Here is a 13,602-nt window from a genome sequence, read left to right on the forward strand (position 1 = left end):
AACACAAACCAAAATATATAGTACAAAGCTTCAAAAATCTAGTCTTAACACATTACATCTTCCCCGTGGCTGAAAGGGCGAGAACATTCGTTGAAGGGGATTCAAAACCGTGACCCACAGACTACAAGTTGAGTACCCTGATCATCAGGCCATACATGGCCTTCTTTGTGGAAGTATACTAAATTTTATAATAGTTTTTAACTGAAATAAAAAGCTCGAAGCTATACTGTGTTTTTTGTTTTTGAAGTTCGCACAAAACTACTCGAGGGCTATCTGTGCTAGCCGTCCCTAATTTAGTAGTGTAAGACTAGAGGGAAGGCAGCTAGTCAGCACCACCCACCGCCAACTCTTGGGCTACTCTTTTATCAACGAATAGTGGGATTGACCGTGACATTATAACGTCCCCACGGCTGAAAGGGCGAGCATGTTTGGCGCGACGGGAGAAGCTATACTGCAAACACGTTTTGTGTAACAATACTTATTACATGCATTACACATTCTAATATAATTCTAAGAAATTAAAAGCAATTATTTTAAATAATTAAACCCAAAGACGTTGCTGTATAAAAACCGGCTAATAATACAAGCTTCACTAATAAAAAAGCAAAAACTGTATAAATAATTTACTCATATATTCATTATTCAATAACAACGAATATGATTTTATATTTTATAAAAATAAAACAAATATGATGGAAACCACAAGAAAATTTGAAAGAACTTCAATAATGAGAACACTTTCAAACTGATAGCTATAAAATATGATGATCCAACGCTTGGGCTACTTTAATCGAATAGTAAGATTGGACAATACTTTGTAACACCCACAAGCTGAAAAGACATCCTAGATGATAGGACTCGAACCTGCAACTTTAACGTTCTAACTGCCGGGTATAAAGATTTAAATAGTTTAATTCTTAAAACATTGCACAGGAATAGTGTAAATTCCGTTTTGTTTTTAAATTTTTCGGACGGATAACTTACAAATTTCCTCCTCTGATAGTAAATCATATGCTTGTAGACTATTATTTCAAGGATTCGAATTTATGAAACATTTGTATATTCATACCAACGTGAATTAATATTAGAGTTAATGGATATGCAGTATTTTTGTACAAAAGTATTTTCTCATAGATAAGTTACTTAAGCCCGCCAACTGAATGTTCTGAGAAGATTGGACAATGAAATAAAGTGATTTCTTAAATCTATAACCAAAATAGTTGTGTATAAAGACTCAGTACTGCTAGAAATGCACGTACATAAAAAAAATTGAGTATTCAAATAATCCAATTACATTAAACTAGCAACAACAAAAGAGGAACAGTTGTCAAATAAAGGCGTCGTTAGATACTTAAAAGATTCGAGGCTTGGTTTGTTTGTTTTCAATTTCGCGCAAAGCTACACGAGGGCTATCTGCGCTAGCTATTCCTAATTTAGCAGTGTAAGACTAGAGGGAAGGCGGCGAGTCATCACAATCCACCGCCAATTCTTGGGCTACTCTTTCACCAAAGAATAGTGGGATTGACCGTCACATTATAACTCCCTTACGGCTGAAAGGGAAAGCATGTTTGGTCTGACGGGGATTCGAACCCGCAACCCTCGGATTGCGAGTCGAGTGCCTTAACCACCTGACCATGCCGGATCAAGGAATTCGGGCACTGTCATATAGAGTCGGAACAACGGACGTCTTGTACCAGTGTCTAGTGACGTATGTTATAATGATGAAAGGGAAAATGAATACTTTCTTCAAATACTCTTATCAATTCGATTAAATTAACCTAAACCCTAAATCTGAAGTGGAAATTAAACTGCAGTGATGATTAAGATAAGTCAAAAGTTATGTTTAAACAACACCCAAGATTAAGTTCAAATTGTAGTTCAAATTCTACCCAAACTACGTGCTAAAATTCGAACAAAATACTACAAAAACAAAATTTCTTCAACTTCTCTTGTGATTAAGTTTTTGTTTGCTTTGTTTTGAATTTCGCGCAAAGCTACATTGGGGATATCTGCGCTAGCTGTTCCTAATTTAGCAGTGTAAGACTAGAGGGAAGATAGCTAGTCATCAGTACCTACCGCCAACTCTTGGGCTACTCTTTTACCAACAAATAGTGGGTTTGACCGTCATCGTGGGGGCGTTATAATGTGACGGTCAATACCACTATTCGTTGGTAAAAGAGTAGCCCAAGAGTTGGCGGTGGATGGTGATGACTAGCTGCCTTCCCTCTAGTCTTACACTGCTAGATTATGGACGGCTAGCACAGATAGCCCTCGAGTAGCTTTGTGCGAAATTCTAAGAAACAAAAAACAAACTTAACCGTCACATTATAAAGCCCCCACAGCTGAAAGGGTGAGCATGTTTGGAGGGACGGGGATTCTTCTCTGAGTGAAAGTAAAAGATAAAGGCCCGACATGGCCAAGTGATTAAGATACTCGGCTCGTAATCCAAGGACTGCGGATCCGATTTCCCCTTCACACCCAACATGTTCTGTGTTTTGTAATATTTTATAAGTATGCTTCTCACAAAAGATTTTCTGAGCCGTAATGTTGTGGCTTCAAATAACTTGCTGTTTTGAAATTTATAATGTCAAGAAAAAATGTAGAAAGGAATGCCACTGTAGCAATGCCACCGTTCATAGACTACATGTAACCTATAAGAGTATTTGGGCATGTATGTATTACCTTGTGATTATGTAATAATATAAACAAATCTGAAGCTAACATTTACTTAAAGGATAAATACAAGGATGTCCAGTCTTAAATCACATTTAAGACCGGGTACCCATGTTTTTATCGCCATTCATAAATAGCCAACAACAATTTGTCAAATATGCCATTTTTAGACCCAAAAATAGAGATCACATTTATATTTTCCTGGCTTCTTCCTTGATCCTACCCTGACGTCATAATGCCCCGACCCGGTCCTCTGATGATATTTTTATGAGATGAAAGAACAATCCGGGAGAGAAACACAGAAACAGCGACGATAAACTTTTAGGGGCAATTGAACTGTTTTGCGACTATAAACTCAAATCAATATGTGTTCTATTACATTTCTGAAAAGCTGGGAAAACGACTGATTGGAGCAGTCTGAAGGCGATAATTCGACCTTTTAGATCAAATTGGGTAAGACTTCGACATGTACCACAACATGATTCTTAACGTTATATACACTACACTACTAGTTTGTTTGTTTTTGAATTTCGCGCAAAGATACTCGAGGGCTATCTGCGCTAGCCGTCCCTAATTTAGCAGTGTAAGACTAGAAGGAAGGCAGCTAGTCATCACCACCCACCGCCAACTCTTGGGCTACTCTTTTACCAACGAACAGTGGGATTGACCGTCACATTGTAACGCCCCCCACGGCTGGAAAGGCGAGCATGTTTGCTGCGACGGGGATGCGAACCCGCGACCCTCAGATTACGAGTCGCACCCCTTAACCCACGTGGCCATGCCGGGCCTATACTACTAGTAATAGTACAGTACTGTGGCACCGTGGTCATACAGAGATACTATAAAGAACCGACAAAATCGATTTAGGATTGTCTGAAAAAGTGCATGAATTTAACAAGTTCATATGAGCAAGATTAGTATTGAGTACTAGGCTTAACGTTAGTTACCTCATTTGCAATGTATTAACATAAGGCCTAACGTTAGGCCTAAATATTGTAACTAGTTTAGTTTAAGTACACTGGAAACACTACTGTAGCTTGGGATAATGAAGTGGACTATTCCCAATTTAAGGCCGTCGTTTTAAATTTGCTTTTGCATCCAGGCATGCAGATAAAGTATCAGACGTATGCCTATTTTGTTGCTGTGTGGTTTGTTGGCTCATCTAAAGTCCCCAGGTCAAAACTGAGCTCAAAGTTGATGCTACAACTCATTCTTCAGATATTTGATTAGGATTAAGGTACTCTAGCCTAGGCCTAACCCAGTATCTAGTAATTCAATGTACAGTACAGTTTACAATTGATTATATGTTATGTATGTGTACCAGTACAAAATGATCACTGTGTATATAGGCTAATATAGTATGTGTTGTTGATCGCTATTGTTTTGCATATTACCACTGACAATGCTTCATGCATACAGCTACCATAGCAACAATCTTAATGAAACTTTTGCAATGACTGAAAACTAATTCCCCTAAAATGGATTGAAGCCAGTCTCGAATCAATTTGAGACTGGTCTCGAATGGTTTTCAACCAATCAGAATGTATCAAATCAATAAAGGTATTTATGAATTCCTGTTTAAGTGCTGATGGATCTAGGTCTTAGGGTAACTTTCTGACAATTTTTGTTTAAATATAGACCTAGAGTTTAGTATCTTTGACTGTCTTACCAATATTTTTGTTTATGAATTTCAGTGTTTTTCTAATCATTATAACTATATATGATCCATATTATTTTGTATTTTTTATTTTTGTTTCTGTATTTTTCAGACTGCAAGATGAAACGTGTTCAAGTAAGTGGTGCACAAAAGAGTAAACTGGCAAAAAAGAGGCAACAAAAAGCTTTGGATTTAGTGGACAAGACTGGAAAGCTGACTGATTTTTTCACTCAATTTGCACAACATTATCTTCCAAATCAAAACCCATATCCGCCATCAGAAGTCACTTGTACTGCATCTGACTCTGACAAGATTGAAGTTGAACTAAGCTCCACACCTATAAGTACCACTTTGTCCATTCAAGGTCAAAACATCATGATGACGTTGAAGTGTTACAACCTGGCTCAACTGGAACAGGTCTCACAACTGTAAATTCTCCTGATACCTCTAGTGTTAATGTTGATGCAAGCTGCTCTACAAGACAGTCTGAAGTTGAAATAATTGCTGAAAATGAAAATCTACTAGACTGTGGTAAAATGTTTCATTTTACAAAAGATGAAGAAACTAAAGCAAAGATCCAGGGTTGTGGCTCGATTTCTCTGGTGATGATGTGGCTTACTGGATTGCTTGTGGACCCACTGGCTGTCAACACCACAATGGGCCATTTGGCAAATCTTGCCGGACTTTCAATAGTGGCAAACCATCGAGATACTGTTCGCAAAATATTTTCTTTGGAGTAGAATACAATGGTAAAGAATACAAGAGAGAGTGATTATTGTATTCACCATCAACAGGGTAAGTTTACTGCTTTGTAAACTTTTTGTCCCAAAATTTTCTTCGTGTTTTGTTGAAAGAGATCGGTTCGGTGACTGTTTGTTTGTTTGTTTTTGAGTTTCGCACAAAGCTACTCGAGGGCTATCTGTGCTAGCCGTCCCTAATTTAGCAGTGTAACACTAGAGGGAAGGCAGCTAGTCATCACCTCCCACCGCCAACTCTTGGGCTACTCTTTTACCAACGAATAGTGGGATTGGCCGTCACATTATAACGCCCCCACGGCTTAAAGGGCGAGCATGTTTCGCACGATAGGGATGCGAATCCGCGACCCTCAGATTACGAGTCGCACGCTCTAACACGATCGGCCATGCCGGATTCTTCGGTGACTGTCGCAATAGTATTGTAATTGATCATCATGAAAGAAGCAATACTCACCGAAACTCTATGCAAACATACTTAATTCGCAGATAAGGTTTAGGCTTGAGACAAGAGTTGGAAAAACAAAGTAAAGAAGAGTCGAATTACTGGGAACATGTCTTGGAGCGTGTAATAGCTGTTATTCGTACGTTAGCTGAATGTGGTCTGGCTTTTCGAGGAACAGATGAAAAATTTAGTTCACTGCAAAATGGGAATTTTTTAGGGCTGCTTGAACTCATAAGTCAGTTTGATCCATTTTTAGCCGGGCACATTTCGAAATATGGAAATTCTGGAAAAGGAAATCTTTCTTACTTGTCCAAAACCACCGGTGAAGAATTCATCGAACCAATGACTCAGAAGGTCCACGCGCTCATTGTTGATGAAGTAAATTATTCTGGTTATTTTAGCTTGTCAGTTGACTCGACGCCATATAGATCAGTTAAGTGTTGTACTTCGATACTTAAAAGATGGGCAGCTTATTGAAAGCTTTTTAACCTTTTCAGAACTGAAAACCCATACCAGTGAAGAAATGACAAACCAGGTATTGTGGTAATTACGTGAAGTTTACAAACTTAATTTTTCAAAATGTAGGGGTCAGTCTTACGACAATGCTGCTAACATATCTGGGCGTTATAAGGGGATGCAGCAAAAGATGTTAGAGGAAAATATGTTTATTACATATGTGTCCTGTGCAGCCCATTCACTAAATCTGGTAGGCCGAGGTGCTGTTGACTGCTGTCAAGTGACAATTAATTTTTTCCTCTACAATGCATTTGCTCTATACATTTTTTACAGCTTCAACCAGCCAGTGGAAAATTCTTAAAGTTTGTCTTTGAAATGAAAGTGTGTTAAAATTCCTCTCTGAAACCAAATGGTATGCACAAGCTATGGCAACAACAGCAATTTTGAAGTCTTTCTTTGAGATTTTAGAAGCTTTAGAATGTCTACTTGAAGACCAGTCACAAAAGGGTGACACTAGAAGAGAAGCAGACAATATTGCAAATAAGATGCGAGAGCTAGAATTTGTTTTTATGTTGATCACGTGGGATGAGATTTTGCAAAAGTTTCATAAAGAAAGTCAAGTTCGGCAAAATGAGGACGTGAATTTAAAAACTCGTGCAGATCTGCACGGGTCATTAGCTAACCAACTACGCACTTTAAGGAATGACAATGAAAGATTTGAAGCAGTTGCAAAAGAAATACTACCAAATGTTGAGATGTTGATTACGATGCAGCTCAAACTTTCAAACGTGTCAGAAAAAGATACTTAATGACGTAGATGCACAAGAAGTAGATCTGAATGCAAGAGATAAATTTCCTATCACCACCTTCTACACAATTGTTGACAAACTAGAAACCCAGATGAGAAGAAGAGGAGAGGTGTACAAAGAAATAACAAACAGATTTTATTTCCTAAGTAATGTGTCAAATGATGTCACTTCATCTGCTGAAACTGAAAGGTGCTCTTAGTGTTCCAAAAAGCTAAATGATGCTTACCCAGAGAACTTGGACACTAATCTCCCTGCCAAGCTTCAACAGTTTCACTCATATGTGGGCCATAAGTTCAGTGCAAAGAAAAAAACAACCAAACCTGTAAAAACCGGATTCCGCCATGCTGAACTTTATAAAATAATTTCAGAAGACAAAAATTGAATGTGCGTTTCCAAACGTAGATATTGCATTGCGTTTATTTTTAACATTAATGGGCACAAGTTGCACAACTGAGCGTTCATTTTCTCAACTCAAGCATATTAAAAATTCCAACAGAAAAATTATAGAAGTAGATTAGTTCTAAGGACTTGATCAAAGACTTTGCGATTAAAAATATATATATAAGAAAACTTTTTAAAATTTAAATAAATATTAGGGCATAAGTAAATAATTTGCTTACAGGATTTTAAGTTCAAAGTGACACATTGTTAACATCAAAGTGAGAATTTTTTTGACAAAAGGGTTTTAGGTAAATTTTTCATTTTTTTAACATTAAAGTGTGAATTTGTTAACATCAAAGTGAGAATTGTTAACTCAGAGTGAAAACAAATACACAGTAAAAATATTTGTTTTTAATTATCATTTATCAAATAAATTATTTTTCTCACCATTTCTAAATAAAAGGTCTCAGTCATTGTTAAATTTTGATCCATGCCCAATCTGTTAATAAATAACCGTTTTCATTTAATATAGTTGTGGGGTCTGACCTGGAAGAAAACTGAAGAAGGGTTATTTTATTTCACTTTTAGCATTTATTGAGCCTTAATGTCTTATCAGTTAAGCAATGGAGGGGCCAAAGGGGTTACCATTGTTGGGCTGAGCTAAGGGCATCAGTTGTTTTTAATCCGGCTCTGATTGAAAGACACTAGCTTCGAATCTTCTTGCACGACGTACATCTTTACTGGCATGCCCTTTCACGACATTAGTTGAGTGGCAAAGAAGAAAGGTCGCTAGAACAACATCAATTTAATGACTTTCTTGACCATGTGTTTTCAAAATAAATTAGTCATACAGAATAATAAAATATCATATTTATACATCACACTTTCCCTCTCCCTTCTTCAGGTTTTTCATCAATCTGACAGTCATAGGAAAGTCTAAATCTAATAAAATTTATACTTTTATCATAGTCAAGTATCGATCCTGAAAACACTCAATGTAATATAAATGCCAAACCGTTTAACAAAGAATAACAATACATGATCACAATTTTACAATAAAAACATTCCCCAACAATGGACAAAATGAATGATCAAATCTCTTTATCGCAGAAAATTCGTTAATTCCATAAATTAATAATCTCTCTACAATAAAACTCTTTAGCTAAGATAAAACCATACATGAAAACAAAAATAAGCCCTTTAATTAAACAAAAATTCTCTTGTGACCTGTTATAATAGTGGGTGTATTCTTTGGTAAAAATAATGAAAATTCTAGTTTACTTAATACAAACAAATTATTTATTTCTCCAATAGTGTTTTGTTGCGATTAATTCAATAGTAGTAAGCCAAGCTTTACAAATAGTGTTTCAAAAGAAATTATATAACTAACGGTGTGTCCAACTCTGATATTAAACTCAAGTCATTCACTTGCAAAAGCTCCTTAGTAATCAATTAATAAAAAACTTGTTGACTTACTCACTGATTAAACTTCTGAACACTAAATAAATAACTCAATCGATGGATCACTTATAAGAAAACTAATTCAATCACAGACCAACTTACACTCTAGTTCTAAGTAAATGTGAAGCCTCCTTAAACAATCATAAAACACATAAAAACAACACATTAAACTTAAAAAGTTGTAACAAGCAATAGTTATTATTTATAATTAATGAACTTTAATATTTCCAAATAAGCATTGCAATCATTATGTTATTAATTAAATGTTTTAAATAAAGTGAAATAAAAATTTTCGATTAATAAGACAACTCTCTGATATTTTATTATAATGTGTCAAACTATCCCTTTATCAAGCCTTTTTAGTAGTTTTATTTGAAGTATGCCCGCTTTGTAACAGGAATTTCATGGTCATACATGTCACCTCAATTAAATATAGTCTTATCAACATTAATGTTATAAAAATTTCACTTCATTGCTAGTTACTTTCAATATTTCCCAGGTAAAGTCATCTATGACAGCAACAGTGTTTCTTTGATTCTCTTCATATTCTGTGTAAGAACTTACTGAGTGACTATCCTCCTTTTGTGAATACAGAAGATTCAATTATATTTAAAATTATCACCTAAATATTAATGATAATGGTGTGTTACCTGTTAGATAACTAAAAAGTAGCAGTGACACTTATTTGCAAAATTGGCCTATTGATTTTAAAATATACAGTTGAATCTCTTTATCATTTTATCAGAAGAATGATAATGGACTGTTGTTTGGTCTTTTTTTTATTGCAATGGTTTGACAAATTTGTGCAAACAAGAGTATTTCAACTTTCCATCTCTGATCTGAATGAAATTCCGTATGCATCTCAAATCTTGATACAAGTTCGTTGAAAAGTTTTTTTGGTAGAGTTTATGTTTCTTGGTTTAGAACAACATTTCATCACAACCGTGATGTAGTTATTCTCACAGTTACTCTGTGGCAGAGGATCAAGCACATCAACAGCAACTCTCTGAAGTGGTGCTACAACATAATATTACTGTAGCCTCCTATGTTATTTTTGCTCATTGCATGATTCATATGATTTACACCAATTATCTACAAATCCGAAGCACTTAACCCAATAGAAGCGTTCTTTTACTCTCTTCAGTGTTTTCTCACCACTTACATGCCTAACGTTGGAAAGTTGTGGAAATGGCAGACTACTTTTGGATGTTGAGACTGTGGAAATACCGAATCGAATCTAATCCTTATTTCTATCCACTGATATCTTCTCATTTTCAACATAACACGCCCTCTTCTTTTAGGCTTAATGAATCCCAGTGTGCTCAGTATTTTCATGTCTCTCGAGTTGTATAGGGGTGACTGTTTTCCACAAAGGTTTTCTCACAATATTATTGTTAAACTAAATAATTGTTTTCAAACTCGTATTTTTTACCTGAGAATCTTTTAGTTAATTAATTGTTGGACCACAATAGTCAGTTCTGGCCCTACGAAACGTTATGGCTAGTTCAAATTTTGTATTTAGTGTCTCTCTATCTTTAAAATTGGCAAGAGCTTCTAACTGCAATGTCAAGTTTGGCATCTCTTAGGGTGGGTACCTTGAGCAGGGACATATGTCGTCCACCCCAAGTACCAGCTCTGACAATAGTTCATCATCTGTTGTAGATGTTCTATTTTGGATTATATTCTGTTGTGTGTTATGCTATTTCTCTGCACTGTCTTTCGCTTCCTTTTCACAGTGTTTGCATTCTTCACGTGGTCAACAGAATAATGCACAACCGTTTACATGATTTTATGGAGGCTAATTCTTGATGTTAAAGTTGTACTCCTAAAGCTTTTTTGCTATATGACCTTCTGTAATGCAAAAATTTACCAGCCACTTCAGTACTGCATGATCTGTTTAAAGTGTAAACCTTTATTCATTTAGACAATGAAGGAATGACTTATGGTCTGAGAAACACTTTATAATTCTTTCTGAGTTGCAGAATACCTGCAGCATTGAATGTTGTGCTATAGTAGGTAGAGACACGTTCATTTTTTGTGTTGTATTTGTGATAATACTGCTTCCATAGCAAAATCATCGAATGAATATTCAAGAATTATATATACTATTATAACAGTAGTGATTAAATCTTTTTTCCAATTTCTTGAATTATTTTTTCACAATCAGCAGTCCAACAAAAATCATTTGATTTGTCAATTAATATGTGTAGACGACAAGCTATGTCAGAGAATTAGTTTACAAAACGACATTAGTACAGGCATAGTTCAGGAAATATTTTTATCTCATAGATGTTCTTAAATGTTTGCCAATCCTGACCAGTTCAAATTTTGGATAAGTGTGTAAATGTGTCTTCTATATTGACTAGCTTCCCTAAATTCCCTTGCTGATGGAAAACTCACAATCCTTGAGATTTAACTTATGGTTCTCTTTCCTCAACTAATATCTAACTTTCCTCAGCCCTTCCTTAGCATTACCCATCGTCATTATCAAGTCTTCCTTTGTATGATTACGTCACCCAATAAGAAGAACACGATGTTCCATAAGTTATTAAAATGTAAAAGGCACATAAACTGACCCAAACTGCAACACAATAAATTCCCACAACCCATTTCATGCAGCAAAGGCTGTCTTCCTTTTACTTTCTTCATCTATCTGCTTTTACCGATATCCAGTCTTTAGATTTAATTCTAGAAACCATTTTGACCTGGATAAAGCAATCAAAATAGAGTAAGTCCTCAGCAGTATATAGGTATTCTTCTTTGTGACTTAAAACACCTTCCAGCAATCCATGGAGAAATTTGTTGATCCGTCCATCTTCTTCCCGAGTACAACAAGCGATGTTCAAAGACAAATACTCAGTGTTATTGCTACTTATTCCTTCACGGTTTCTATTTTTTATATTCCTCAGCCTGTTTTGCAAGTGGAAGTCGTCTGGTTAATTAACATATTAAGGATCATTTATGTTATCAATGTTATTTGTTTGGGTTAAGTCCTGGAGTTCACTAGAAAAGTTATATCTTGCTATTCCATGAGCAATGGTCATCTGTAAGACCTCTATAGCAATAGCCATACAGCTCTTGTAAGTGAAATGGTAAATTGTCCTTACAGAAGGATTCGATATCGGATTTTGTACACGATGATCCAATGTTAGCTCCTCTATTTTAAAATAATAGCTAACTAACCAAGTATTACAGCCATTCAGTTTTAACATCTTGAAGCCCAACTCAAAGTTTTTTTATTGAGATGTCAGCGTACCATTAGTGGCTCTCTGCACATCTAATTAATACTTGCTGCAACATATCCACATTTACAGTGGCGATGACATCTGTTATCCTGGTCTTTAGTTCCACGATATTGGCTATGTGTGTACAATACTCTATATCCTTAACATACCCCCAAACTTCTTTCCTTTACTGGCGTATGCAGTTATGCTACAATACAGCCACTGGCTTGGTCTCTGTAAACCAAATGATGTAATGAGTCTTTTCTTGCATGGTTGCCATTTAATGAAATAACAATACTCACTGGATCGAAAAAAAGATGGCAAAAATTATTTGATATGGACTACTAGTTTTTAAAACTGCATGATTGTATTTCCTTAGTTATTTAATTATTAAAGTTTAGAATTGGAAAAGTAACTTTGAACCACCTTGTTATATCTAGTCTTAAATATGGCCACATCTAGTATTTTTTTTATGTGGAAGCACTGTCTGTCTGTAACCTTCACATTTTGTAAAGTTTAATTCTGGTTTGACTAGAATGTTATCGTTTGCCGTGTTCGTTGTTTTAATTAGGACAGTGTTATTTTAAGATGCATGATAGTTCTTCCGATCATTGATACTCAAGGGAAAATTGAAATGTTTCGGTCTATTATGCCCAAGTCACTACATGTAAATTATTTCCTGATAAGTCTTGGTATGAGAATTTCACTTTTTGGCGATACAAGAACTGCTCTCTTCATGATTAAAGTAGTTGTATTACCTTCTAAAACCAACTACTGTATAGATCTTTTTAGAACCATAGAAGATCCACTTAGCGGCATGGAATGGTGAAAGATGGGAGCTAAACTAACAATATTGATTATGCTTAGTATAGTAATACCTTAACATTTTGGCATTTATGCCCAAACATCATAACGAAGGCTGAAATGCTAGTTTCAAGGACAGTTTTGTTGTCTCTCCTATCGATGTTTTGTATCTATATAAATAATGCGCTTGCGTTTGTCTGTCTGGCACTTTTTCTCAGATTTTTTTATTAAACGCTACAAAACTCGTATTGTTAAAAGGATTTTGTCCGAGAAATATGTATTACACATTGTATTTACCGTTTAGAGTCATCGGTCAGCTGGTTAGCCTGCAAAGGTTTCACATAGTTTACTGGACCTTAGATCTACTTAACCTTTTCACAGCACACATCCTTGCAGAACAAATTTGGCATTCATGGTCGCTAATCCATCGAAATCAAATGTTTTGTAATATAGAATAGTTAATGAATATATTGTAAAAAAAAATTACTAGAACATAAATGAACAACTGAACAAAATCAATGTTCCACATTTAATTGAAATAAATCCCAGTTTTCACTTTTCTTTACAGATACAGTAAGCACCCAATTACCCTGTCGAGCTTGCTTCATGTAATGCTTGGTAGTGAGCAGAATTTTAAGATGTTCCAGAAGATTGGATATACTATTTTTTGAGGTTTATTTTTCTTTTCTATAAACGTATAGATATTACGAAAGAAGCGTGTAGATAAAAGATAATGTAGAGACCATAACACTAAAAAATATAAAAATAATTATGTTATATGTTATAATTTAATAATTAGAAAACGTAGTTGAAGAAAAAAGAGTGAAGGCGGGAACTTAAGTATCATCAGGATGATAAGTTAAAATGGTAAGTTTTTCTATTTGCCCTTCAGTCTGTATAATTTTATGTAAATGATTGAATAGCAGGCTCAGCACTGGGA

The sequence above is a fragment of the Tachypleus tridentatus genome, chromosome 1, assembly GCF_004210375.1.
Source record: "Tachypleus tridentatus isolate NWPU-2018 chromosome 1, ASM421037v1, whole genome shotgun sequence".
Lineage (NCBI taxonomy): Eukaryota > Metazoa > Arthropoda > Merostomata > Xiphosura > Limulidae > Tachypleus > Tachypleus tridentatus.